Raw genomic sequence first — 16,064 nt, 5'->3', positions numbered from 1 at the left:
CGTCCCCAGTTCTTGATCCACATTGCAGAAAAAGTAGAGCTGCGTGCAATATATGAAAATAGGTTGTTTTCAACTACACGCTTAATTATGATTTTCCCAATTGTAAATCTATCACACGTGTCTCCCGATTTAGTCGGGACAGTCTTTTACTTTGAATTCCTGTTTGTCATAGGCGTAACTTGACGGGAGCAGAAAGGGCATTTGTAACCCCCCCCCCAAAATCAGGTTTCTTAAAGCTGCTAAAACAGGAATTAAATACTATGATTTGACGCGTCCAAAAAAAGTATTATATTGAAAGATTTTTCCCAAATACGTAGATAGCAATTTAATACTTTGAAAGTGTCTCAGATTTGTTTATTATGTCACATCTTAGTGTGGCACAGGTCTACTACAAAAGTGGAATTTCGTAACAGAAATATGAACCCACTCCTTTTATTTCGTAGCCGATTTCATCTTGAAACTGAAATTAAGAATATTAGTTAACAATGTCATTGGTAAACAATAAAAAAATGTGTTAGACCCAATTCTTTAATACCTTATCATAATCTTTATCGCAAGTTTAAATTTTGTTGTAAGCCCACTTTATGCAAAAAAAAAAAAGGTAAAGTTCTCACCTGTGCTTAGCGCTACGCCATGAAATCGTATAGGGGGTGTGGGGGTAACGCCCCACACTTTCTTGATTCGTTTGTGAGTGGGGGTGGTGTGATCAGCCTCACGCCGCCCCACACTTTCTTGATTCGTTCGTGAGTGTGGGTGATGTGATCAGCATCACGCCCCTGACGGTACCCATGTCATTCGACGCTGGGTGGGCGCCGGGGTCGCTTCCAACGTTAGAAAAGTTCCCGGGCTTGAACCGGCCGGGGATCGAACCCGGGGCCTATAGCATGGTAGTCAGACGCGTTACCGACTGAGTCACCGGCACAGATAGACTAATCTGAAATGCATACAGTTTAAAGTGGGATCCGAACCACTATGTGCGATCACCTGGTATCGTACCCGAGACCCCTTGATTACAAGGCCTTACCACTACGCCATCAGTGAGGCGCACACAATCTTTGTATTTCGACCCTTTTAAACCTATATGTATCATATAAGAGGTTGTTTAACGTTGCTATGCCTCTATGGATTATATTTAGCCAGTATTCGAGCACATAGCGTCAGGTTTCATAGAATATAAGCTTCTCTTCCATGTTTATGGTTTCCTGTCTGCAGTAGAAAAACTGGCAGGTTCCCATTGCTTTTCTTTCAATAGTCTTCCAATGGTTGCATATCATATCACTCAAATTTGATTCATTCGTTGCGAACACAATCCCCGATGGCGGAGTGGGATCGTGGGCGCCTTGTAATTAAGGGATCCCGGGTTCGATACTCGGTGGAGGAACATAGTGGTTCGGATCCCCCTTTAAACTGTAGGTCCATTCACGATTAGCCTAACAGGACATAAAGTGGACTTAAGACACCAAATCAAGCAACCAACACAATCCCGTTATTGTCCAGATTATCGAATCCAGAGCCTTCGTCGCGAATAACATAAGCAGGACGACAACGTGAAATAACCGAACAGAAACAGAACCTAAAACCTACATCGGATAGATTGGATTAAGTCGACGATACAGCACGGGTTCTGAAATGAAAAAGAATACGAAAGTTGAAGGACCTCTATACGCACCCACTTTTCCTCCACTCAATGGGGAAGATATCCTTCTAAATAAAAGTGTTCTACGATAAAGTGTTCTACGTGCAATGACGGGACCAAATCATACGTCAGATAGCTGTGTTCCTCCTTATTTCGTACGCCATTGATAACTGGAACACGTGACCTCGTCTTTGGTAGAGCAAAAGCCTGCTTGCTTGCCACCACCCTTTAGTTCAGTGACCTTCGCCCGTAGTCAGCAAGAGTGAATGACTCACCAGATACTTGTTGTCTGTGAGGCTACACAAGAATAGATATTTCGTTAGTGGCTGTAAGTATTGTTTCATCGGCAGTTATATCAGTTAACATTTCAATAGTTTCCTAATGGTTACGTTAGTGATAAACATGTAAATTAGTTCTCGAGAGTGAACGTTTTATCTATTTGAACGGGGGATTTTTATACAGCCTGCATGTATTATTTTTTCCTGAAACAAGAAGAAATTCGAAGACGCAAAGAGAGTTGTATAAGAGTAGTTAACAAAAGGAAAAAAGAAGAAGAAAACGAAAATGTAAATGCTGAAATAAATTATGGTACAGATCGAGTGAATAACATTTTGTCATGAGGCCTCCTCGATGGCGTAGTGATAACGTCGTCGCCTTGTAATCAGTGGATCCCGGGTTTGATACACGGTGGATGCACATAGTGGGGTGTCGGGAAAAATGCGCCCGGGAAAATTGCGCTCTCGCAATAAAAGTGGGAAAAATGCGCCCTCTCAAGAGTAACCACAATGAAAAGTGGGAAAAATGCGCCCAGCACACACAACCTTCACCAATATAATAATATATTGATTAAAACAACCTTTACGCAGCTTCTCCTCACACTTAACACAGGTTTTGGACTGTCAGGAAAGATAATTTTGTTTTTAAAGCACAGTAAAAATATTCATTTTTCTGGCGTGTTTAGAAGCTGGAGATGATGTCCGTTGTCATATTTTTTTTTAATTTTACATTTGTAATTTTGATTTAATATGTTGTAATTTTTATTTTATTTCATTAAAGTTTTTATTTACATTTGTATTTCCATTTCTTGTGACCTCCGTTGACGATCTTTTACTCCATTTTTTGGATGTACGCCAGACTTCTCAGGCACTTGGTAAGGTCCTTGGGTGTGCTTGTTTTGTAAGTATGTAAAATTTTGCTAATCTGTTCATCCAGTTTTATGTACGTTCATTTCCTCTTCGTTCCTTCCAAACCGATGCTAGCCCTGTCATATTTGTATCCGCTGTATTCCACAGTGCCACACATCAATTGGTAGATTTGGATTTTGCAGCCATTGTTGCACAAAGTAGTCAAGAAACGCTGTCCGTTTCTTCTGCTGACTGGTCATGTGTGCTGGGCGCATTTTTCCCACTTTCTAATGTGGTTACTCTTGGGAGGGCGCATTTTTCCCACTTTTATTGCGAGAGCGCATTTTTCCCGGGCGCATTTTTCCCTGATTCCATAGTGGTTAGTATCCCACTTTAAACTGAAGGTCGAGTCCAGATTAGCATATCTGTGCACCAAACCAAAACTAAGAAAGAAATTATCACAGTGTAAGAAAATTTCATGTTCAACCAGATACGAAACAAAAGGGAATAATATATTGCAGGTTGGAGTTCACATCTGTAGCATCTAACCAGCACAATTATGAATCGCAACATATCGTATCAGATCCATTTTTATTATACATGTATGATAATATAAGGGAAGTAGAGGAAAGCGAAAACCAAGCCAAACACGGACGCTTTCTCCAGAATTTCAAATCTCGTTACGTAAGGTTCTGGGTTGGAGTCCCGAACAGGCATGACTTTCTTGTTCTTGCCCTTTTATCTGCTTCATTTCATCATAATTCATCGTTATGGTTTACCTGCAGGGGAAGAATAATGACAATAATTGCCAATACAAAGCCAATGACAAACAGAACAACTCGATTACGGAGGTGCCAAGAAGAAACGAGACTTGACAGTTTCTCCGTCTCTCGGTTTGTCGAATTGAAAATTGCTCTCCCGTTCTCGGTCTCGATTAGTTAAATATAGAAATCGAAAATGTATGTGAATGAATATACATGTATTTTATATATTCCGGTTTTGTAGGAGATTTCGTGAGAGATGAAGTAGGTACTCTTCCATCGTATTTATTTTTATAATTTTTATTCCCTGTTCGATGATCGCGACGATAAGGACGAGTGACCATTACATGAAATTGATGACGAAATAGTCAAACACCCCCGACAAGGACGGTACTCAAACCCGGGAACTTTGGCGACGATATCGAATGTCAATCACTTAATGAGCTTGACCACCGAGCCTGCTTAATGTTGTTTCTGTCAGGTAATTCGTAATAACTATCATTTGCTTCATAATTTATCTTATTGTTGTGTTTAACCTGAATTCAAAGAATTAGTTGAAAGGCAAAAATGCAAGATTGAATGTCTCTGATGTTACTTCGTGCCGAATAATATGACGTGGTATTATGATATGAATTTATTAATCATATAATATGCCTATTCATTCCATTGATTGATCCCAATTGAGCACACAAAATATGGTATAATGTCCACTCCATGGAGGAGTGGTTAGCACAGCGCGCTACGATGCCATGGGTCCCTGGTTAGAATCTCGACTTGGGCGTGGGTGTCCTTGGTAAGTGTCCCTTCATCAATTTCATCACAGCATCACTCATCTTCATCGTCGCTATTTGCCAAAAGTGAAAGAATAGCATATCTAAATAACAAACATCCAATCAAATCGAACATCTCTACCGATTTAATTCTATACGGTACCGAATTCCCACTTTATTACTGCATCTTAAGTCATTTTACAGCATCTCAATTGTTTTCCGATTCGAAAACATTTGGAATGTTGTTTTGTGCAGTTGATTGTGCATTGTTTCGTTGTTTGGATTGTTTAATTAACGTCGCATTAATTAGTTTTAGACCAATCGTGACGGGGGAAGCAAGAGCACAAAGGAAGCGAAAGAGACAAGGAAGAGACCACGGCTTTCTTTAAAGATAGCATCCCGTGAATACAACTCAAGTGACTGCAGAATATTATGAATAAAATTTATTTCGTTTTTTCCTTTTATTTCTGTTTCAGTTATTTTACTTCGCTTTTCTTCTACCACTCGCGTTACTCGTGTCGGTGAGGAAGAATTATAAACTCGTGAAATGGACGATGGTACAAAAAAATATATGCCTCTCCCACGGTTCGAAACTGTCAGTACAAAATATTGTCTTATTTTTAAAATTTACGGTCAAATATGGTTTGTCACGTAGCAATTTTCGCTTATCTCTTTCTCAAGGGGTTCCATTGCCTCTCTGATGTCGTAGTGGTAACGTCTTCGCCATGTAATGAAAGGCTTCCGAATTCAATACCAAATAGAGAGGCATTTGGTTCGGATCCCATTTTAATCTGTAGGTCCAGTGCATGAACTGGACTTAAACAATTAACGTGTGGCATGTGGTCTGTGATGAGAACCATCATTTCAGCGAACCTTCTTGACAATGACTCTAATATCACTTGAAAGAATAGTATTTCCTTACGAGTAGCTTCGTCAAGAAACCAGTTCCTGAAATTTTCTTCTGGAGGCATCGTAGCACCCAGCTGTTTGTTGTGGCTGGGGCACGAGTCATGTGACTCATGCTATCAAAGCTCAATCCTTCCCGAGAACTCAGAATCACCAGGCAAACTTAAGCGAATATTTTGTTATTTGGGTTGCATAAACAACAGGCTTAAGACGTTACGAAATTCTACGTCCCGTGGCCCAGGTATTTTTTTCTAAGACGTACACCATACGGTATAAAGCAAACGCTACAAATACAATTGATAGCAGCTTTTGAAAACTTTATCAATGAAATTAACTATTCAAATATCAGAACATTTTATTGTCAGAAAAATATTATTATAATAAATAATTATCCCATGCTCTTTTAATCAAGGGTCTACGAAAGAAAAGAAAATTCAAATTCAAAATATTTCCATAGGGCTAAGACATCCAGTCGTATTATATTTGTGTACTATATCTCGAAAAAGGTATATTCGGTAATAAGGTGGATTTAAACTCTCATGTAACGTTTATTTCGAAACCAAAATCGTCTAGTCTAGATGATTGTCACTGAAGAAATGGAGAAAATAACCAATGAATTCAACGACAACGATAAAACTAAGTGTTGGATTCTGTATTAAAGGTTTTAAACCGATAATATGTGACTGTGTAGTAAGAAGCAGAGTGGCGCAGTGGAAGCGTGCTGGGCCCATAACCCAGAGGTCCGTGGATCGAAACCACGCTCTGCTAACTTTTTTTAAAATTTGTTTTCCATTACCAATTTATATACAGGGTGTACCAAAAGCCCCATTACCCCCTCTTTGAATTGTAGACAGACCTGCAAAATGTTATTTTAACAGCATCCAGGTGGGGAAGGTGCAAATTCAGTTCAAGGGGTGCGAAAATATATTCTCATCCTGGTGCTGAAATCTCTAGCTGCAGCTCTGATAAGGAAATATTTTCTTTCGAGAGACCATTAACAGATTTGCATAACAACAACGCCAACATGGGCCTCCTCAGTGGAGTTGCGGTAACATCATAGTATTGTAATCAAGGGGTCACGGATTTGATACTTGCTGGAGGAACATAGTGGTTAGGATCCAACTTTAAACTGTAGGTCCAGTCCCGATTAGCTTTGCTATGCATAAAATGAACTTAAAACCTCAAACAAACAGCACATATACAAAATAAAGATAAAACACAAATGCAAAACTAGTATAAGTATGAAATCTTATTGATCATAGAAAGCAAGAATTAGATAAAATCGAAGGATTAAATAAAATCTAACACATAATACAAACATTTCAACTATTTTGTAATTTCTTGATATTTTGACCAAGTCGGTAAAGAAGTTAATTTGATAGTTTATAAATATCATATATATAAACATAGACAATGAATTGCTGTTTATATATGTTAATGTTGATTAATTATTTAATAATTGGCATTTTTTCATATAGTGTGTGTGTCTGTACATGAAGATTTTCTTCCCTCGCCAATTTATTTGGAAATGATTTTACACCCTGGTCACATCTAATACTCCAACAGCATTTTGGATCTTATCTTTTTTCCACATTTTTTGATCCGTCCCCCTCCCCCACAAAAAAAATATTCTGGGTACGGGCCCGATTCATATTACTAAAGCGAGAGTTATATCCCACCACAACAAATATTACTCTTCATGATCACAAAATGTACACTTCGCAACATCTTATTTGACCGCCCTGAAAAATTTCAAAGTCCGGAATTCGTAAATTTGGCAGCATAGCGCTTCAGAGCCAACTAAGAGTAGCCAACTTTGCAACATTTCTTCTTCCTGAATGAAAACCCTCGTAATTTTTTTTTCATTCTTTCACATTCCATAAAGTAAAGATATCCTAAAGCAGTAATAAAATATATGAGTAGACAAAAAATGTTAAGTAGAAATACGAATGTTGAAAATATTTCAAGATTCTTCGTTCTGAATTTGAAAATAGGAAAATGAATGTGCATTGTGAAACACTGAAAAGGTTCTCATCCACCTGGAAAGAATTGCGGTCACATTTGAATGCAAGAAGGCAAATTTATGATGATTTTATGCGAAATGTTTACTAAAGATAACTTGCACAACACCAAACGATTCTGCAAAGTGTCTCTTTTCCTTGGTTCTTGGCGAAAAATGGTTCGAAACTCCGGCACAATGTTGCTTCAACTGAGATTAACGTGTTTTACTGAGCTTTCTGTTAGCAATCTCCTGGAGTAGTTGGTTAGATGACAGCACTTTCTTTTTTTTTTTTTTTTTACTGTTTTCGTCAAGATAGAAACATCGTAGGTTCAAATCCCACGCTTTCCTTATTATTTTTTCCTTTTTATTTACCGAGTACGAAGTGTTCTAATAACGTAATATAATATTATATGATATTACTGTAAATATTTATGCGATGCATGCTCAGTGGCGGCGATTTGGTTTCAAAACTGATGGGGCAAGGTGGGAGGGAGGGGGAAGGGCAAGGACAGTTTCTTTCCCTTGGTAGGTAATGTTTAGCATAGTGCTGGGTCATCTGCCCCTCCACACTCCCTAATCGTCGCCACTGTGCATGCCTCAAGTAATGCTTCTACTAATGTTTTTAATCTTTCAGTGATTGGCAGGATTTTAGGAAATACTTTTTCTTTCATTCAGCTGTTATAAGTTAACACATATTAAGAACTTACATGTCAACTTTCTGCATCCGGAAATGCTGGACATAAATCGCATAAATATCAACGGAAATATCCGAGAAACGTAGATAAGCATTCTCGCCCAAAGCCGTTTACTTACCGAAAAAAGATTTTGCAAAGAAGTAGGTTTGAACCCATGACCTTCCATTCCATAAGCAAACGATCCCCCTACACCACACGGTTCACGATATTTTATGCACTCGGTTTGGATCTCACTTTAAACTGTAGGTCCAGTCCCGATTAGCCTTACTATACATAAAGTTGACTTAAAACACCAAATCAACCAATTCATCTCCTTTCAGAGTGGGCCTTCTATGATACTGTAGTTGGCCAGCATCCGAAAATACAGTTCTGCTTCGCGTATACCAGAGTGTAATTGCATTTAATATTGTGACTAATTTTACTTTAAAACTACAGATTAAAGAGATAATAATAATAATAACCCATAGCTCTACAGCCCGATGAGGGGCTTGGCTTACCTACCGACTGCTGGTCTCCCTCCCACACTGTTCCTCCGTTACCTGTTATAGCGTGGAGGTCTTAGACCAGTATTGGGGTGACGGGTGATCAGCCCGACGAACCCCCAGCCGTTGTTGTAGGTTTTCTTGACCGGATTACGCTCACTCATTCGGAGACGAGTGAACGCCTTAACCCGCTCGGCTACGGAGGAGGACTCTTGTCAAACATGGTCTGGTTCAAATGACTGCTTTTCGCTCTCCTGTTCCTACTTTAAACAAACAACAAAATACTTCGTAACTAAACGATTGCTTGTTCCAAACACGGAATTTTTACATAATTTACAAAATATGACAAAACGCCAATAGACATGTTCATCATTTTTCCCTTTCAGCGTTTCTCGATTTTATCTGAATTCGTTTCCTCATGAAAATTGCCATGAGGAAATTGTAGATATGACATTATGTGTGAATTGGTTTCTTCAAACTGGTAGCATATTTTAAGGTGAGATATTTGGAGAAGAGGTAGCGTGCTCGATTCTTACGAGGGAGGTCGTAGGTTCGATTCTCCACATAGGCAGAATTTTTTTTCAGGAGTATATCGTTGGGTGTAAAGTTTATCCACCATGCTAAGAAGTTAACATTGGTCTCTGTATTTCACGAGAGGAAAGGAAATAGTAAGAGAAAGTTATTTCGATGATAGGCGGAAGTCACATGCCACGTGGAATGCGCAGAATATTGCAAAATTATTGCGGAAAGTTTGTTATATCTGATACTCGTACTTTCTGTTCAAAGAAGACAAACATTTTAGATACAAAGCAGTGAGGAATTAACGATCATTATGAGGTTTTGAATTTTTTGTTTGTCACTCACTATATAAATACTTATAGTAGTTTCTTATCGAATCGGCCTTCGTCGCAATAACGATTTATTTATGTTAATTAGCAATTTACTATTAGTTTTAGACGCATGGTAAGATGGTGGTGAGGGGATTGACAACAGTCATTACGAAGGAACGGACATAAAATTACCAAGCAATTTGAACTCATTAAACGCTCTCCTTCGTTACAGTACTGCACTACATCACTACTTAACATAACTGTATATCTTTTTTTAGTATATCGAAATCAAATAATCAATATTTTAGGTGTCAGTGAAGAACAAACAATACATAACTTAAATAACATTACATTTTGCATCCTGAATACATATATGTGATTTGTGAATTAATCATGATGTGTGTGTTAACACAACATATGAACAATAACTAAAAAGAAAAGATTTAACTTTAAATCCTGGAAATCTCCAACTTCTAAGGGGAAATATGCGCAGAAGGGACGTCCCTCAAGTGTGCATCGGATTCATTTTTTTTAAATATTCTAATATCAACGGTATCTGTTCAGCAACCAAAAAAAGGACAGGGTGGGATTCGAACCCGCGACGTTTCAAGCTTGATGAAAAACAAGGATAGCAGCGCCTAATCAACTGCTCTACGTTAACTTACTGACGTTAGTTCTTTAAAAACATGTTGACGTTTATGAAGACTCCCACCTTCGTGTGTTTCAAGCACATTTTCTCGACAAGTCATGTAAAATATATGTTTTTCAGAACTGTTCGATATTATGCAAGGTATTGTAAATAAAATGTCGCATAAACTCCTCACAAATTTGCTTCTTCCTGCACAAACTTGGTGGTAATTTCCTCCAGGTGGAGAAAAACTCTATTCAGTGTTTCAAACCCCCAAATTTCAAGTCGAGCAAGCAGAATCGTAAATATCCTTCAAGGTTCTTTTTCCAATTTATTATTTCTGTTTGATTGTGTATTATAATAGCTGTTTATAGTTTCTAAGTTCATGGAAAGTGTTAAATTGAAAACCTATCACCGCAGCGTTTCTCGTCTAGTGGAAGGACCTACTCAAAGTTGGCTACTCTCACCTGGAGCTGAAGTGCAATGTTGCTAAGTTTACGATTTCGGGACTTAGAATTCTTTCGGGGCGGTCAAATAAGATGTTGCGAAGTGTACTCTATTGCTGTTATTCCACAAGACCAAACTAATTTACTCACCCTTCCAACACATTTCCAAAATAATTCTCTGATTTGCATTGGCGGTGATTAGGGGGTCACTTCTTCCACTGGCTCCCGCACTGTACTAAACCTTATCTACCAAGGGAAAGTAAACTGTCCTTGGCAACCACGCACCAAGACCACTCGACGCGATCTAGACTAGAACTGATCCTTGTCATTTCGTTAATTTTTAGATGCACTCATAAACCATTCCAGCTCAGCCAACAATTTTCTACTTCCCAACTGTATTTCTAGTTGTTTGAAGGTCAACGACCTATTTTTCAACTCCTCTGCAAGCGTTCAATGATGTTCTTGTCCCTGCCATATGACACACTTTTCCCTTGTCTGCGGTAATTTGGTTTCAAAATTCCCTGTTCCTGGGAAAATTACATGCTGGGAAAAATTGATTTGCAACATTGACCCCGACTGTTGAGGAAGTTCAGAGGGTTTTTCCCCCGCCATATGCAACCCTGTTCCCTCTCCTGTAAGAGTTTGGCTCCACAATTCCCCGATCCTGGGGAAATTACGTGCTAGGAAAAATTGGTTTGCAACATTGATCGGGTGATCTTTGTGGTAGCCCTGTCATGTTTACCCGTCACCTCCGTGTAGTTGCCCGCCGGCGCTGGCCATCCATCTCGCGAATTCAAAGAAAGCGAACAATGTTTGCAACTAATCTAAGAAATCAGGTTCATCTTCTTATTGAAATGAACAATTTTATGCACATTTTCTTTTATATTTTTTTTTCTGTATTTTAGTCACCGAGTCTGGGCTTCGCAGATAGCCTAAAAAGCCCTGAATATACACCTCTGAGCAAAACTATAAAAAGGAGTATGTGCTTTAAATATAATATTAACACCAAAATGAAGTATAATTTCATAATTGACATTAATTAAACATTAAACAGGGTGTCAAACCAGAACCCTTGATTACATGGTATGAGCATTGCCACTATACCACCTGGAGTCCCAAAGTAGGAGGGGCATTCAGTATTATCTAATACTCATTAAGAAAACAAAATATCACAGAAACGAAAATATGTTTATTTTTTTAAATAGTCCCCCTGCCCTTTCAATGCATTTTGTCCATCACTGCTTCAAAGCTTCTTTGCCCTGTCTTAAGTTTTCCTCTAGCTCATGAAACCATGCAGCAACATCATTGACATCCAGAAAAGTCAATTTCAGAAACAAGTGGAAATGGTGGGTGAGTACCGTAAGGGGGTGATCCACCACTTCTAATCCAGCCATTTGAATACTAGACATTGCAACACCTGACCTTTGAACAGGAATGTTGTCCTGGTGCAGCAGTAACCCATGGCTCAAAATTCCCATCCTCTTGCTCAATTGCAGCTTGCACTTTTTGCATTAGGTCAGCATAGTACTGGCCTGCAATGATGACTTCATCTAGATAATCTAACAGTATCCCCTGAGCATCCCAGAATACCATTGTCATCTTTCTGGCTGACGACTGAACATGAAATTTCTTTAGGGTGGGGTAAGCATCAAGGTTTGTTTTGATTCTGAGTCGATGTGGTTGACCTATGTTTAATTCACTGTAACGTATCAACAAAAGATCCTGTGTATCCACATGATACAGCAGTCAGACTACGAGAAGATTCCCAAAGGAGGGGTGATGGGATGCAGGGGTAAAGGGAAAGACTGGTAAATTTGCAGTTTTTAGGACTAGCAGGAAGTCTTTTGCTGCAGTCAGTGTTCTTGTGGAAGTGTATGGGAGTTGATTTGTGTCAGTTATACAAAAAGTATGTCTCCGACAACAGGTTGTTGCTTTTTTTTCAGTGTGCAGAGTATTTGTGTATTGCTTATCTTGTACATTATTTAGCCTCTTTTTCAAACAAGTTCCAAGAGAATCTACGGAAATGATTTGCCTTGTCGCACCTGTTGTAACATTGCCAGCCTGTGTTTGTCTCTGGGTGTACTTCCCCAACCATAATGGTGAAGCTGCCTTCCGCTATGTCACTTCACTCCCATTGGAGATTTTCTCGTGAGCGTTCCGCTGTACATGTACATGACGTTTCCTTGAAGAGGTCACTCTAGTCAGCTTCTGATCAGGAGTCAGGTTTCAGGGAACCCATCTTGTGATACTTTTGTCATACACAAATATTTTGTTACTATGTTATTCACTGTGCCTGTTAATAGCCCTTGATAACACCCATCTAAATACCTGATGGAAACTTCTCTGTCTGCCGTCACCATGCCATGAATTTTGTCAATGTTTTCTTCGGTGATCACTGTCACTGGTAGGTATTTACATGGACATCTTCACATGTCTCTCTGTCACATTTTGAACTCAAGGTACCATCCAGCAATGGCAGGATACTTGTACAATGGGGCAGAAGATTGTCCTGAAGTTTGAACCAGGTGTTCGTATGAATTTCTTTCAGCTCTGTGTTTTTCATTTTCAAGTACTTGATGACAACATGAACTTAACAATTTCCATTTTCACCACTTTCCCTACACAAGAGCAACTTGTTAATACATGCTAGAACGTAATGCATTTTCATATTCAATCAATATAGGGTATCCTTTCTAGGAAGGTTAAACTTATGCCAGCCATGAGGGCAAGAAGTGGGATCAATATTAGAGCATATTGAATGCCCCTCATATCAATGAAATGTAGAGGAGGTCCTACCTTATTCTTCACATTTGATAATTTGTGTTTCTTTGGATTAAATGTGGAACATTTTATGCACAAATTCAGCTGCATTTTCTAGTTGGAAATATTCATTCTGTAAGATTTAATGTGGAATCAATCAATGAATTTTCTATTTTGGACCTAACAGCTTTTATTGTGGAAGACTATATACAAATAAATTGGATTTGACAAACTTTGGCTATAAGAAAAATCAAAGAAAGTTCATAACATTTGATAATTCGTGTTGCAAATTTTGTGATCTGTAATTTATCCACACACCCCAACAACCCCTAACATTCACCCAAATTTCCTCAACACACCCCTAAATTTTTTTCACAAAAGGACCAATTTATGATCATTTTGGCTCTAAATTTGCCCTTAAACCCCCTTTTGATTACTGATCACAATTTCTTAAAAGCAGAATCTGTTTCACAAATTTCATTTCTGTAAAAAGGTTAAATGAAGTTGCATATTATTAGTTACATTTAAGCACTTTAACACTTCAGTGGTTGTGCGGATAACAATAGTATGATCAATAGTGATCCACTGGTATATTTTCACGTGCTTGGCAACACATTTGATGTTGGATCTCAATGTATCTTCCTGCAACAGTTCAGGAACTATGTTCGTTCAGCTGTTTTTTTTAATTCATCCATTGTTGACTTGGTATTAGAGGTCATATTTCAGTGGAGGACAACATAGATCAAACATGACCATTGACGGGAGTGTTTTTGAATATGTAGTATTTCTACATACAGTGGAACCTCGATTTTACGTTTTTCACGGGACCAAGCTGAAAAAACTTAAAATGTGGGAAAATGTAAAATCGAGGAATATTTTGTAGAATTTTGCTATGTTGGGACCATCTAAATTGAATATAATGTGGGAAAATGTAAAATTGAGGAACGTAAAATATACTGTATATATATATATATATATATATATATATATATATATATAAGTACGTGTTTCTAAAATCTGTTGATAAACAGTGGTTGTGACCAGGCCACCAAAAACCTCTTTGTGATATTTTTGGGAACAAAAATAACAAAAGTAAGATTCTAAGATATGTTCAGGGTGTGGCAATGTAACTTCCTTTTTCGAAATGCGTGCCATGCAGCCTGTAGAGGTCGTAGTGGGGCGGGAGTGGTCTCATTCGACAGGCGCAAGTCTAAAGTTTCGTTTGCGTCTCGGTCAGTCGCCATCATGCGTTGGAACAGTGAGGAGCGTGCGTTTGCCATCGAGTCCTACTTTACGAACGGATGTTCTGTTATCGGAATACAGCGCACCTTCCGAAAGTGCTTTCATGTAGCCCCGTTGGGCCCTGTCCCGAACCGGAAATCAATTGTTACCTGGGTCACTACGTTCAGACAAACTGCGAGTGCGACAAGACGAAGAACAGGAGCTCCTCGGCCCATCCGATCATGTGAGAACATTGAGCCAGTGAGAGCTTCAATCTTGCGATTACCACGGCGTTCTGCTCACAAGGCCCCTTGCGATTTTTCTTTGTGGGTTTTTTTGAAATCCTGCATTTATGTTACCCGTCCAAGGACCCTCCAACACCTGAAGGCCAACATCCGTCAAGAAATTGCCAACATTCCCGCTGATATGCTGGTTCGGGTCATGACGAACGCCAGAAATCAGCTTCTTCAGTGTATGGACAATGGGGGGCGTCACCTCCCTGATATGATTTTCAAAACTGTGTGAAACATAACTTTAGATATGTACCTACAGTGTAAAAAAACAATTAAACAATTCTAATTCATCACATGGGTTTATTGCATTCTGAAATAAGGAAGTTATGTTGCCGCACCCTTTACTTTTGTTTATATTCATCACATCCAAATGAAACTCACTAGGTTTTTAATTTCCTCCACCTGTAATATGTTGAGTGAAATAACTGATAATTTTTTGTTAAGTGAACCAGAATACTTAAAAAAGGACATTCTTGTTATACGAGGGTCACTATTTATATTTTGAGCCTTGGCAACACTGATTGAAGTTAGGCGCGATTTGACATTTGCACGGAATCGTCTGGCATTATTGACCATAACGTACTTCAAATGTTTTGTCAATAGCTTCATTTGTGTTGTTTATGTTGCCTTGGAGATTGCGCGACAACAATAAAATGGAATTAACTCGTGAACATTTTCGTGCGATGATTTTTTACGATTTTCAACGTGGATTATCAAGACAAGAGTGCATCGATCAACTTACTTCCACATTTGGCGATGAAGCCCCATCGTTTGCCACTGTGAAACGCTGGTATAACGAATTTAATCGTGGCCGCCATTCGCTCACCGACGAGATTCGCGAAGGTCGTCCAAAATCAGTTGTTGTTCAAGAAAACATTGATGCTCTGCAAAACCTAATACTGCAAGATCGTCATGTGACATACTGTGAGATTGAGGCAACCATAGGCATTAGTTCCACCACCATATATAAAATATTACATGATCATTTAGCTGTGAGAAAGGTATGTTCTCGTTGGATCCCACACAATTTGACAAAAACTCAAAAAGACACTCGCGTCAATTGGTGCAAACAAATGCTCAATAAATACAATCGTGGTGCTTCAAAAGACGTATATAAGATTGTAACAGGTGACGAATCATGGATATATGCATATGAGCCGGAACGTAAACAGCAGTCGACTGTATGGGTGTTTCAAGATGAACCCAATCCAACAAAAGTTGTTCGCGCTCGAAGCACATCGAAACAAATGGTCGCCTGTTTTTTCGGGAAAACTGGTCATGTGGCAACTGTGCCTTTAGAGGAACGTAGAACGGTCAACTCTGAATGGTACACAACAATTTGTTTGCTAGAGGTCTTCGGTCAAATACGGAAAACAAACAAACGCCATCGGATCATTCTTCATCAAGACAATGTGTGACAAGACCCTGTCACACATCTCGTCTAACAACCGACTTTATGAACAGTCAAAAAATCGAATTGATGAGTCATCCGCCGTACAGTCCTGATTTG

The 16,064-nt window shown here is 38.9% G+C and overlaps 1 non-coding gene across 1 annotated transcript; it reads left to right on the top strand.

Annotated features, from left to right (window-relative positions):
- The first annotated feature begins 5,893 nt into the window (after positions 1-5,893).
- TRNAM-CAU (transfer RNA methionine (anticodon CAU)) lies at positions 5,894-5,965 on the top strand. The gene has a single exon. It is a non-coding gene; the product is annotated as a tRNA-Met (tRNA).
- The last annotated feature ends 10,099 nt before the right edge of the window (positions 5,966-16,064 follow it).

Source organism: Lepisma saccharinum, chromosome 16, assembly GCF_977018435.1.
Source record: "Lepisma saccharinum chromosome 16, izLepSacc3.1, whole genome shotgun sequence".
NCBI classification, from domain to species: Eukaryota; Metazoa; Arthropoda; class Insecta; order Zygentoma; family Lepismatidae; genus Lepisma; species Lepisma saccharinum.
This window is presented reverse-complemented; position numbering and strand designations above follow the sequence as displayed.